The 12974-nt window shown below is 35.9% G+C and overlaps 1 pseudogene; it reads right to left on the bottom strand.

The window, feature by feature from the left end:
* Positions 1-9942: 9942 nt before the first annotated feature.
* Positions 9943-11131, bottom strand: LOC101101406 (annotated as a pseudogene).
* Between the last annotated feature and the right edge of the window lie 1843 nt (positions 11132-12974).

Raw genomic sequence — 12974 nt, 5'->3', positions numbered from 1 at the left:
GTCAAGGAGGAAGCCATAGTGATTTTTATGACTTAGTCTCAGAAGTCATACATGTTCACTTCTGACATATTAGATTTCTTGGAGTTGAGTCACTAAGTCCAACACATTCTCAAAGGAACAGGAGAGGATTTTCTCCACTAACTGTGATAAGAAATGGCAATATTTCCTTTTTTTAAGTTTATTTATTTATTTTGGGAAAGAAAAAAGGGACAGAGTGAGGTAGGGGCAGAGAGAGGGAGAAACAGAATCCCAAGCAAGAGATAGGGCTTGAACTCACAAACTGTGAGATCATGACCTGAGCCAAGATCAACAGTTGGACACAGTTAACTGACTGAGTCACCCAGGCACCCTCAAAATGGCAATATTTATATTTATAGCTCCCATGATGCTACCATAGTTCAATAACAGAAACATAGTCTATAATTCAATTGTCTACCAGTGTTGACATCATCCAATTCTTTAGTATGTTAAAATTTTAGTTTATATTGGGGCGCCTGGGTGGCGCAGTCGGTTAGGCGTCCGACTTCAGCCAGGTCACGATCTTGCGGTCCGCGAGTTCGAGCCCCGCGTCGGGCTCTGGGCTGATGGCTCGGAGCCTGGAGCCTGCTTCCGATTCTGTGTTTCCCTCTCTCTCTGCCCCTCCCCCGTTCATGCTGTGTCTCTGTCTCAAAAATAAATAAACGTTAAAAAAAAAAAAATTAAAAAAAAAATTTTAGTTTATATCTATTCAAAGACTTAAGAATACTTATTATTTGAATTATTTGAATACATAAAATATTTGAAACAATGTATTTAATAACAGGATAAAATATATAACATTTATTTTTATTCAAAAGATGCTATCACTTTATGAAAACCCTGGAATACAAATCTAAAGAGGGATTGGATCAATTTAGCTAAACTTCCCAATCCCTGATTCCTGAGTTTCAAGGTAGAAACTCATTACAGTAACTAGCATAGCCTGACCAGTACACTTAAAAATAATCCACGAGGAGGGGCATCAGGGTGGCTCAGTTGGTTAAACATCCAACTTCAGCTCATGTTATGATCTCATCGCTCATGGGTTCAAGCTCTGTGTCGGGTTCTGTGCTGACAGCGCAAAGCCTGGAGCCTGCTTCAGATTCTGTGTCTCCCTGTCTCTCTGCCCTTACCCCACTCATGCTCTTTCTCTCTATGTCTCTCAAAAATAAATAAAACATTAAAAATAAATCAATAAAACAATAACAATCCATGGGGAGAGGAGAGTCTAAACTAGTGATTCAGGCTAATGTGTTACCCTAACCATTTGTTGGGAGTGGTTTAGTTCTTTAGAGCTCAACCTACCTCTTATTGTTTTCTTTGGGGAACAGTGAAAAACAGATCATAATCTAAGAGAATTGGGAAGACAATCCCCAGGTTGGGGAACCTTTGAGTTGAAGCATTGATACAGATCACTAGAGAGGTTTGTTGTAGATTATAAAAAAGACTATGGGACCAGAGCAGTTCCGTGTTTCTGTAGTCTTATCATATGGTCATGAGAAATGACTCAAGTAGAAGACTTTCTGGCTGGCTTTTAGAAACAGGACTCTACCCTCACCTTTGGGTGGTGTGAGCATCGATATGGGAGGAGTGGGTGAAGAGAGATACTGGAATTCTTACAATCAATGACAGTGGATTCTTAAGCATTAGAAATATAAGTAATGAGAGCATATTTACCATCTACATTGATGAAGTATGTACTTATAGTATTACATTTTGAAAGACTGTCAGGTAATACGATATGTAAATTCTAAGGTGAACACTGCTTTAATGGGTTAAAATGTTTTTTTTTTCAAGATAGAAATAAAAATTTACCAAAAAAAGTGAGGAAAACAGTTTTTGATAAATACAGCTGACTTTTTTCTTGTGCTAATTGTGTGTTGTCCTTACTTGTATTTTAGATGAGGAAGAGATTTAACATGTTTTCTTCTTTATGTATACTTAAAGGTCTGCATGAGGCCTGTCATGAAAACTTGAAGAAGGTAGTCAGTTATAATTTAAAACTCAAGTATAAGGAAAAAGGGAGAAATTACAATTAAGAAAATCACTTCAAGTCACTATGGAGCCTATTCCTAATGACTATGTAACTGGTGTAACCTCTGAATTTCCTATTTATTTTTCCACATTATTGCAGGAGGTCTCCAACATTAGGCAAACCTGCACCTGAATGAAATTGCTGAATCAGTTATGCTGTTTTAATAGCACGTCTAGTGAATTGAACAACTGCCAAATCACTTTAGTTCCTAAGAAAAACCATAAATATTCATCTTAGACGAAGTCTTTGCACACAAACTAAGTTGGAGAATTTAGGTCATTACTTGATATTTCAGACCAGAAAAGAAAATAAAGTAGATTTTTCACCTGAGATATTCAGGTAATATAAACCAAGGGAAATGTTTTCTCTTGAATTATGCTGATATTTTCTTTCATCTTCTATTTCAGTTCAGGTTAATTCAACTAATATCTTTCTAGTGTGTAAGGCATTTCACTAGAAGTTGTTGAGATATGGAAATAAGTAAGACTCAGTCTTTGCCCAGGAAAATATGGGATCAGGGATGGAGCGGAAATGGCTACCATTTGTTGGATGCACACCACATATCTGTAGTTCTGTTAGTGACCTTTTTATCTTCTTAAAACAATTTCTGCCACCTCTTAAAAGCTTTTAAATATCATTTTCCTCTACTATAGCATAAATCAGAGAATGTAACTGAACTAAGCAACCCACATATCTTACAAGTGAGTAAGCTTGGGTTAGAATTCACATCACTCAAATTCCAGAACTGGCAATAAACAATTATCCACTGGTGAACAAATGCATCATATGTGAATGCATCTGTAAGAGCAGAAATTCATTGGACAGATATTCAGTTAGAATTCATAATCTCAACTCTCCTAACTTAAGGAATTTATTAACAATATGGGTAATATAGAGTCATTATATGACAATATCATTACTATTGTTTGTTTTAATGATACACCAGAGTTATACGTAATTCCCTGACCTTGAAAGACATTTTGTCTACATTCCCGTTTTATTTACATTCTACATGGGTACTGAACACTGTAACAAATCAGTTAGTTTGGATAAGTAAAGTTTAGAGAGTTTAAGTAGGGTTTGTGGGTCAAATGACAAATTCTGGAGACTCCCACGTGAGTTATGTACAAAAATATTTTAATAAACTAACAAATACATATGAAGGAGTGGGCCAAATGGATCTAACCACATCTTATCCTCTGCCCTGCTGTAACCATGAATAGTGTTGTGCAGTCAGTTTAAAGCCAATTAGTTATTGGAGCCCAATTCAAATAATTATTTGGTTTTGAACTCCTTAAGTTTAATTCTGACTAGGTTTTATCATGAAATCAAGGCATTATAAAGGATCACTGCTATAAAAACTAGATATAGAGATAAGACAGACAGCCTCCTGAATTTGATTCAAAATATTCTCAATCCAAATGTGAATAATTTATCTCATCATGGGGTCCAATGAAATTATTATTTTTTTTATTTTAGAATTAAAAAAAATTAACGTTTATTTATTATTGAGAGACAGAGAGACACAGAGCATGAGCAGGGGAGAGGTCGAGAGATGGAGAGACACAGAATCCGAAGCAGGCTCCAGGCTCTGAGCAAGCTGTCAGCACAGAGCCCCATGCGGGGCTTGAACTCATGAATTCTGAGATCATGACCTGAGCCGAAGTTGGACGCTTAACTGACTGAGCCACCCACGCGCCCCACCAATGAAATTATTTATGCAACCCACACATATAAGGATGACTCTTCCTGTAGTCTATGACTCAAAGACTTGCATGTTGCTGATTGATGTAAACTGTTGAACTCTTTTGTTGTTCTCCTCATCTCCAAAAAGCTCTGGGTATAGATTAAGCATAGCTCTTTGTGTATCTTTATTATGTAAAGAAAATCAGTCACAGCATGATTCCTTAAAAAGTCTGCTGTCCTTAAGATATAGAACAGTTTTGATGGAAACAGTGCTTTTATTCTCAAAAACTTTAGTAGGAAACAAATAGTGCCAAAGTAGCAACTGTGTATAACATAAGCAGGAAAAGAATAAAACTGAACCAATGCACTGTAAAACATTAGCATCACAGGTTTATACAACATACTGTGGTGTAAATCACTATCTTGGTGGTATAGATCTTCCATCTCTATTGTCTGTGTGGCCCTCTGGGACTTCAGGTATTCATCAAAGCTCAGTTACCCTGTTTCCATAGTGCTCAAATTGTCTGTAGGTACATAGCTGTCCACCTAGAATACATTCCGTAGTCTCACCTGAACTTAGATGTGACTGTGTAATAAAGCTCAAGAATAGGATATGAGTGAGTGTGTCATGTACCCCTTGGGATCTGGGCCTTTAGATGGAAGATACTTTTATAATATACTCTTTTTCCCCTTCCTCATTGTAGATATATTTGAGGCAGTGTCTCATCTTCTGTCATGGACAAGAAGAAAATACTGCAGGAAAAACTGGAGCAAAGCTGAAAGAAACCTGGCTTTCTGACAAAGTGGAAAAGGGTTTCTCTGATGATCTAGGCCTTTCTCATAAAGACTGCAGAGAAAAGAGAGGAAAAAACTACTTTTTTTTATAGTCCCCATACTTTTGGACTTCTATTACAGTAGCTTGCTGTTACCCTAACTAAGATACATGGGAAAAACCCTTCTTTAGGCTCTGGTTTCCTCATTGACTAAGGATACTGGACTATAGTCTCTAAAATCAAATCCAAATCTAATATTCTATGAGATTGACTATTTTGTTCTGTGACAAATTGTTGTTAGGAAGCTGAAAAATAAAACCTGAAAGAGTTCCATATTAATGAAGCAATTGTTATACAAATACGGAAAGTAGTTACAAATTTTAAAGAGCCAATGTAGGTAAACACGGATAGGATGTTGCCAGACTCTAATCCCTTTACACTCCTTCATTGAACAGAAAAAATCCTGTAGAGATTTGACAAGGAGAAGGCTTTAAAATATTACTGATCACTAACTTAAAGCTATAAAAAATTGAACTTGCAGTGCTATGTAGAACTGACTGGAGAGGATTACAGAAATAAGAGTGAGGACTTTATACAACAATTCAAGAACAGGAAATTCCTGGACCATTAGGACTATAAAAGTGGATCAGAAGTAACTTGACTTATGCTGATGGCCGTGACAACCCATATAGGTACTGCAATTATCACACTTACTGGTAATTATGTGACCTTGGGCAAATGACTCCACCTTTCCAAACCTCAGCTCTCTTGTTGGTAAAATGGGTGTGAAAACAGAATCCACCTCAGAGTATTGTTGTGAGAATTTTATCTACTTTCTTTTTGTTTGTTTCAATGTTTATCTATTATTGAGAGAGAGAGAGAGAGAGACAGAACAAGAGCACGGGAGGGACAGAGAGAGAGGGAGACACTGAATCCGAAGCAGGCTCCAGGCTCTGGGCTGTCAGCACAGAGCCCAATGCGGGGCTCAAACCCACGAACCGCGAGATCATGACCTGAGCAGAAGTTGGACGCTCAACCAACTGAGCCACCCAGGCGACCCTTGTTGTGAGAATTTTAAAAAGACAATGCAAGTAAAGTACTAAAGTGCCTGGCAGTAGTAAAAGTTTAATAAATGCTAGCTATCTTTGTTATGATAATAAATATCATTAATAGTTATAGTATAAATATTATTATATTATTATAAGTTATCAAGGATATTGTATGCTCAAACATTATAGAATGCAAACACCAAGTAAAAGAAGATGAACTATTTTCAAAGATTTGCAACTGCCTTGATGTAACAAGATTCAAATATGGAAAATTAATTCATAATTAAGTAATAGATTATATGCTACTTCATAAACATGCAGTAAATATTCAAAAAGAGAAGGCAGTGTGAAATTTTGTAGGCTTTGTGAGGAAAATAACATTGAGAGCCTGTGCTAAGGATAATGGTGGCTTGAGCTTACTATGTGTTGAATATTATTCTAAGTGATTTATGCTCTTGGCTTCTTAATCCTCACAATAATCTTATGTGTATGTACTTTAATTATCTCTATTTTATACTAAAGGAAATTGAGGGATAGAGAATTCAAGTAACTTGCCCAAAGTTATAAGGGGTATGTGATGAAAGCTGTACCAGAACTGGGAAACCAAAATGGCGGCCAGATCACCAAAGCAAGAGTGACACTGAGTTCTTAGAAAAGATAAACTAATGAATGAAAAGGCTATGCCATTCTGAGTTCAGAAAGAAATAAAGAAAATCAAGGAAGAAAAGTTTGAGTATTACTTATGTCTGAATCAAAGAAAACAGAACTTATAGGGGCAGTGGCTGAAATAATTTCAGTGCCCACTTATTAAATTCTGGGAATTTACATATTGCAAGATGATATTCTAATATGAGTGAATGTGATCTTTATAGAAGCCTTGATTTAACATCATAATCATTAGCCAACATTACTTATTTGTTTCTGTTAGTGTATTAATTTAAGTTTACTCCTTGGCATACTGATATTAAGGGAAATGTAGTTATCTCAGAGCTCTGCATATGTCATTCTCCCAGAGTTTTTCTGAAAATGCCCTTTTCCTCAGAGGCTTTCTGAATGTGTAAAGAATCAGGACAGGAAACTGATAAGCAAGTTTTTTGCACTCTAATAGAAATGACATTAAAATATTTCCCTCTTTTCAGTTCATTTTCAAAGAAGCTTTTTTACATGAATAGCATGAACCAAAAAATGTAAAAATTTTATTTGAAGAAGAATTGATAAGTGCAAAAAATATTACACAAGTTTGAGGTGAAGTTTCTGGTTGTATTACTGAATCCTGGCAAAAAAAATCACTTTACTTTTAACTCAAGTTAATTTTATAAATCAAATACACTCAAAAGAAAAGAAATAGCATCTGTGTCAGCTTTAGGCAATAGTTTTACAGCTGAATATTTAAACAGTGAGTCTTGGCATCCATAGAAGAGTTTAAATATCAACACTGTTCTTTAAAAAGCTGACCAAATGACAGGGAGCTGTAGCAATCCTGATAACTTTTCATATAAGAAATATCCTGAAAGAGGTCTGTGTCCTTTTTTGTCCTTTATATGCTATATTAATACACTGAAGTTTTTATCTTGATTAAAAACTTTCTCAAATAATGGGTCTCCTTAGTGGAAAGATGTAAATTGGTATTTGGTAACTAGATTTAAAATAAAGTTGTTTTAAAAGTAATTTTGGTTATGTCAACATGATGAAGGACTTCCTTTATTTTATAAATATAAACCAGAGTACTCAATCATATTTTCAGAGTAGAACTTAGCATATATTAGCAAACCTCTGTTAAAATAACAACAAAATGTTGAAGATGTCAAAACTAAACAATGCTTATATTCTTACTGGATTAGTTTTAAGAAATATCAAACAGACATCAACATTCATCAGTTTCTCGTAATTTAAATTAATGAAAAATCTCTAGTTCATCTTTACTCATTATTGCATTTAAATTGTCATGTGGGTTTTGTTGTGATCATTCTGTTATTGACAAATAAACCTGTGTTTTCAAAGGAGATGGATTTATTCACTCAGGAATTGGTTAGGCTCTAGGCCACAGAGCTGAACAAGAAAGCAATGTTACTTCCCAAAATGAAGCTTCCAATATACCATGACAGGTTATTTTGACAACAATAATTTTGAAAATCCACAATTAAAAAGGACTGAATATGTCTTAATAGTGTATTTTGGAAGGCTGTTATAGAATTTTCTCAAGTAGCTTTCATAGCTATACTTCCAAAGGTTTAATAGGAAACTGTAATTGGGACTTTTTATTTCCTTGTATTTATTTTTTTAATTTTTGGATCACAGAATTGGAGTTTTTAATCTTCTACTCTGATTTCCTTTTATGTGAAGTGCCTAAATACAAAGGTGCCTAGAGAGACAGAGTGTTTTTTTTTTTGTTTGTTTGTTTGTTTTTTTGCGGGCGGGGAGGTATATTTGAGTTCTGTCCAGAATCTTTTAGACTTACTGAGATTTATGAAATGCACATATAAATCCTGAATTCTCATAACCAAGAGTAAGAACTCAAAAAAGTCTTTAGCACTTACAAAAAATGTCAATCATATGCTTTACTGCTTATAGAGATGTTTCTATTCACATTACTCCAAACAATGGAAAAATATAAATAGGCTAAAAAACTGTGAGTAAATTTCAATAATTGTAGGTTGTTATATTCTAAACCATTTGCATCTTTCTTTAAAATGCTCTTTTAAAAAATTAAATTTAATCCAGATGTTTGGTATTTCAGAAAGAATGTCTATTTTCTCTTCCAGATTTACTGCCTAAGAAGATTTACTTTATTCACAGAAAAAGTTATTTGATTTGTTCTCTGCTGAAAAGATGGGATGTTCGATGCCTATCAAGACACAAGATATGCAGAGGAGGTTTTAAGAGTGGGAAGGGGTAATATTTGCCTTGGGCTCCCCTTGATGACTTATAAAATTAGTGGCAAAACCTCTATACAGAATTTGTTCGACTTTCCCTGTTCCAGGCATATTCCTGTTTCACATTTTCTTGTTGCTCCATCTCTCTATGGTTCTGTCTGTTATCTATACACAGCAATCCTGAAATTTAATGACCTTTATCATTCTCCAATTAATTATGTGAGGTGAGACTCTAACTCAATTAGCATATATCATGTGGAGAGTGCTTTATGTATTTCAAACACTGCTAACACTCTCCTGTTCCAAGTTGATTCATAGCAGAGCAGTCAGCAAGTCTTAAGAACTGTTCTCCCGAGATCTATCTTTTTTCTCTTTCTTTTTTTTGGGCAAAAAATTATTTTATTCACTTACTCAAAACTATAAAACCATAGTATATTTACTTCTAAAGACTGCTTTCCTATAAAGATTCAGGTTTTCTTGGTGTGTGTGCGTGTGTGTGTTTGGTTATTGTTTGGTCTTTCTGGATTTAGGGAATAAGATATGTAAGTTTTTGAAGAATTAATGAGCTTTTCTTCCTAACTTGATCATAATTTTTTAAATGATTTACATAACTAAATGTACTTCGTATGTAGGTAAAAATATTGAACTTTAAAAATCCTCAAATATAAAATATTAGAAATCAATGGTAATCCAGTGAAGATAAAATTAAATACTCAATATATACTTAATAACATAAAAAGAGAGAGAGAAAAATCTAATTCTAGTGGCATTGCATTCTTCAGTTGTTAAATAATCATAGTATAATGACACTTCTGCCAAAAGGTTCATCACCTATGGTCACAGAAAAATTTAAATGTATTTCAGTATTAGTAATATAGGTTTTAATGAATTATAATAGTTTCAAGTTGTAGAGGATTCAAGATAAATTTTATTTCCATCTTAAAACCTAATCTCCCCCAAATTTCTTTTTTTTCCACAGAAAGCAGAAAAATAATTTATTCTAGTAGATGGCATAAACAAGAAAGTAATCCTGAAAATATACTTTGGTGTAATTCTGTTGGGACAGACATTCCCTCTGAACATGCTCTCCTACTGACTGCTCTGCTGGACTCTCCCTGTCTTGTGACAGTTTTTAAACACTTCACTGATTCCTATGCTGTGGCCAGGCAGGACTCATCTTCAAATCCATAGGTTCCAAAGAGAGAGCACTGTATTTCTCAGAAGAATAGCACCTTCTATCTCAGAAGAGTGCATAAACATCTTACACAGTCAGCAGAGTTCAGGTTAAGTAGGCACATAATTCGTTAAAATGTGGAAAAGGTGACAGGAAAAAAATGCTGCATTGTAGAATAAGATATTCAATTGTGGTGTGAATGTTTAAGGCAGCTGATGGCCAAAATAGGGAAGTCAAAGAAGGTGGTCAGTGTTTGGAGTTGAGTCTGCATCTGGAGGAATTTTTTCACGACCTCAGTGACTGAGCACTGGAGAGTGGGTCTTCCTCCTCAAGGTCAATGATACTTGAGGTATCAACTGGTTTCATTTTCCCACTGTGGTCCAAAGAGAGGGTTGGGTGGGCCAGAATTGCAATCAGTCAAAAAAGATAGCAGCACACTGAACATGCCACCAGCATGGTGATGATAATTCCCTCACCAGCACCCTTAGGGATGAACCAGGGCACCAAGAAGCTGAGGATGCCCCAGAACACATTCATCACAATGAGAGGCACCATGAGTCTGTTACATGCCACAGTTACTCCTGGAGCTACTGGCCCCTGCTCAGTAGCCTCAGTAGCCTTTGGTTCCACCTGGCACCAGCCCCCTACCAAATTTCTTAATTGAATAAAACTAAATGCATCACTCACTCTTGAAGGAAATTTTGAAAAGTACATATATAGAGAAGCCAAAAAAAATTTTTTAGACTTAAAATTATTATGTCTAACTTGTTTTTCTTGGTAAAGATGCTTTTCTGTACATGGATCATCTTAGTACGATGTGTTATATAACTCCAAGGGGTGACATTCAAATGCCATTCATACCAAGTAGCATGTGAATGGTAACCTTGTGGTTGAACATCATGGAGGCCTTGCTGTCTGTACCCGGACCTTGTCTGGTAATTGTGAGGTCGATAGATACAGAATCTGCTGTGTCACATAATAAGACTTTAGGTATATATTAATATGACTGCCAGAGCCAGCTACATAACTGGAAAATAAAAATGTAGTGTTCCTTGTCCAAAACAAACAGGAAAAAAGTTTTTCCTTTCTTCCACTGTTTCACTACTTATCTGTCATGGTATTTTGTTGTTTTTGTCTTTGTTGTTGTTTCAAATTTTCTATTTAATATTACATTCCTCCAGGCGCAGAGAAACTCAGAAGTGCAGACCCTTAAATGGACTTGGGGACTTCCCTAAAACTTACTGCACCAATTTCAATCCTCCACGTTTGTCCCAACCTTCTGTCCAGAGTGGATGCTGGCAGTGGCTGCTGGGCAGGAGCCCAAAGCAAGTGGCCAAGAACCCACCTCAGGGAGGTGCTAAGAGGTGAGAATGCACATGAGCTCCACATCCCTGGGTCATGCTCTGTTGTGTCACTGGGCTTCACATAAAATACACAAGATCAAAGATTAAATTTTTAAGAATTTTAAGACACAATCTCAGAACATTAAACCCCAAGAGGAGCATCCTTCTTCTTCTTTTTAATGTTTATTTATTTTTGAGAGGGAGAGGGAGAGGCAGAAAGAGAGAGAGAGAGAGAGAGAGCGAGAGAGAGCGAGCTGGGGAGGGACAGAGAGAGAGAGGGAGAGAAAATCCCAAGCAGGCTCTGCATTGTCAGCTTGGAGTCCCATGCAGGGCTCAATCCTATGAACTATGAGATTGTGACCTGGACCAAAATCAAGTTCAGATGCTTAACTAACTGAGCCACCCAGGAGCCCCAGAGAAGCATCCTTCTGAGGGCAAGGTCCTGTGCTACCACACTGGTTGAGCACCCATGAAGCAGACCCTGATCACTACATAATTTATCATCTAAACCAAGACAATCTTGACAATAAAAGGGACACAACTCCAACTTTGCTGAGACAAGAACTGTTAACCAACTTATTTGGGACAAATTGTGGTTAATAATAACTCTACAGAAAATACAACTCAAAAATATAGCCAATGAGTGTTGGTTTAGGAATAAGGGTGGCTTAAATCCAATGATTCCTGTTCCATTTCTGTATTTTTCTCATCCCTCTGCTCCCCTTCATGTCCTTTCATCCTGACACAATTACAATTATGATAATTACAATAGTTCCAGTCACTTATCTGGTTAAAACAATATCCAGAAGATGAACAAAGTTCTCTACAACACCCATCCTAGGTATTTCCAGAAAACAAAAGGTCATTCTAGAAGCCGCAGAAAACCCCTCCTTGAGTTGCATTGACTTGAATTGAATCACATGCCTATTTCTGAACCAATTACTATCAAAAGAGACTGAATTAATTTTAAGCCTATTGGAACCACCCACGGAGATGGGAGTGGGGTCACTAATGGGCTCCCATGAAAAGTGTGAATTTCAAAGAAAATCAAGTTTTATTGAGAAAATTCCTATTAGTAATGTGTAACCAGTGCAGATGCAGAATTGCCAACTAATAATGTTGACTGTATATATAAATAGACTTAAATGTCCTGGGTGAACAGAGCAGAATGATGAATATGAGCCCTGATCACATATGTAGTGACATGAATGGAGGCACGGGTAAGCTAGATACACACCATTTTCAGAAAAACTTGATCTTTTTGACAAGGTTCTCAGGACCCCCTGTGATTTTTATTACTGCTAACATCTCTCATTACTGTTGAGGAAGCAAAATTATACCTTATATTCTTGGAGGTTTTTTGTTTTTGTTTTTGTTTTTCATAAGCAGAGCCTGAAAATTAAATTGATATAAGACATCAACGGGAAAAAGGTATACAAATTTACTTAATGCAAGTTTTATGTGACACAGGAGACTTCATAAGGAATGAAGACCCAAAGAAATGGTAAAACTTGCATGCTTTTATATTAGGGTGAACAGAGAGGCTATTGTGGAAAAGTAAGTAAACTATGTGGAAAAGCTAAAGGAAGATAAAAAAAAATTATTTTAACAAAGCCTGTATAAAATTCTCTCACTCTTGACTTCTCATCCTTGATGATAAGAATGTTACTTTTCTTCTACTATAGGGAAGACATTTTCACATGGGAATTTCATCTCCTGCTTTTAAGAAAAAAGAAGGAAGGTTAGAGTATTCTTCTTACATCTGATATTTTTCATGTGCTTTCAACTCAAAAGAGTCAAACTACCAAAGTGGCATATTTTAGACTGATGTTTGGAACTCCTTCACTACCTATGGCACATATAAGGAATCAGCCATAAAGAACTACTGAAAATGGTCCAAATGTGTGATGCTCAGTTAACTTGTGTTCCATCTCAAGCTCCTAGCATTTACTGAACACTGAATACCTGCACATTAAATTAATTAAGGACAAAAGCATTATTAGGGCTGGAAAGTATCATTACA

This window comes from Felis catus, chromosome C2 (assembly GCF_018350175.1).
Source record: "Felis catus isolate Fca126 chromosome C2, F.catus_Fca126_mat1.0, whole genome shotgun sequence".
Lineage (NCBI taxonomy): Eukaryota > Metazoa > Chordata > Mammalia > Carnivora > Felidae > Felis > Felis catus.
This window is presented reverse-complemented; position numbering and strand designations above follow the sequence as displayed.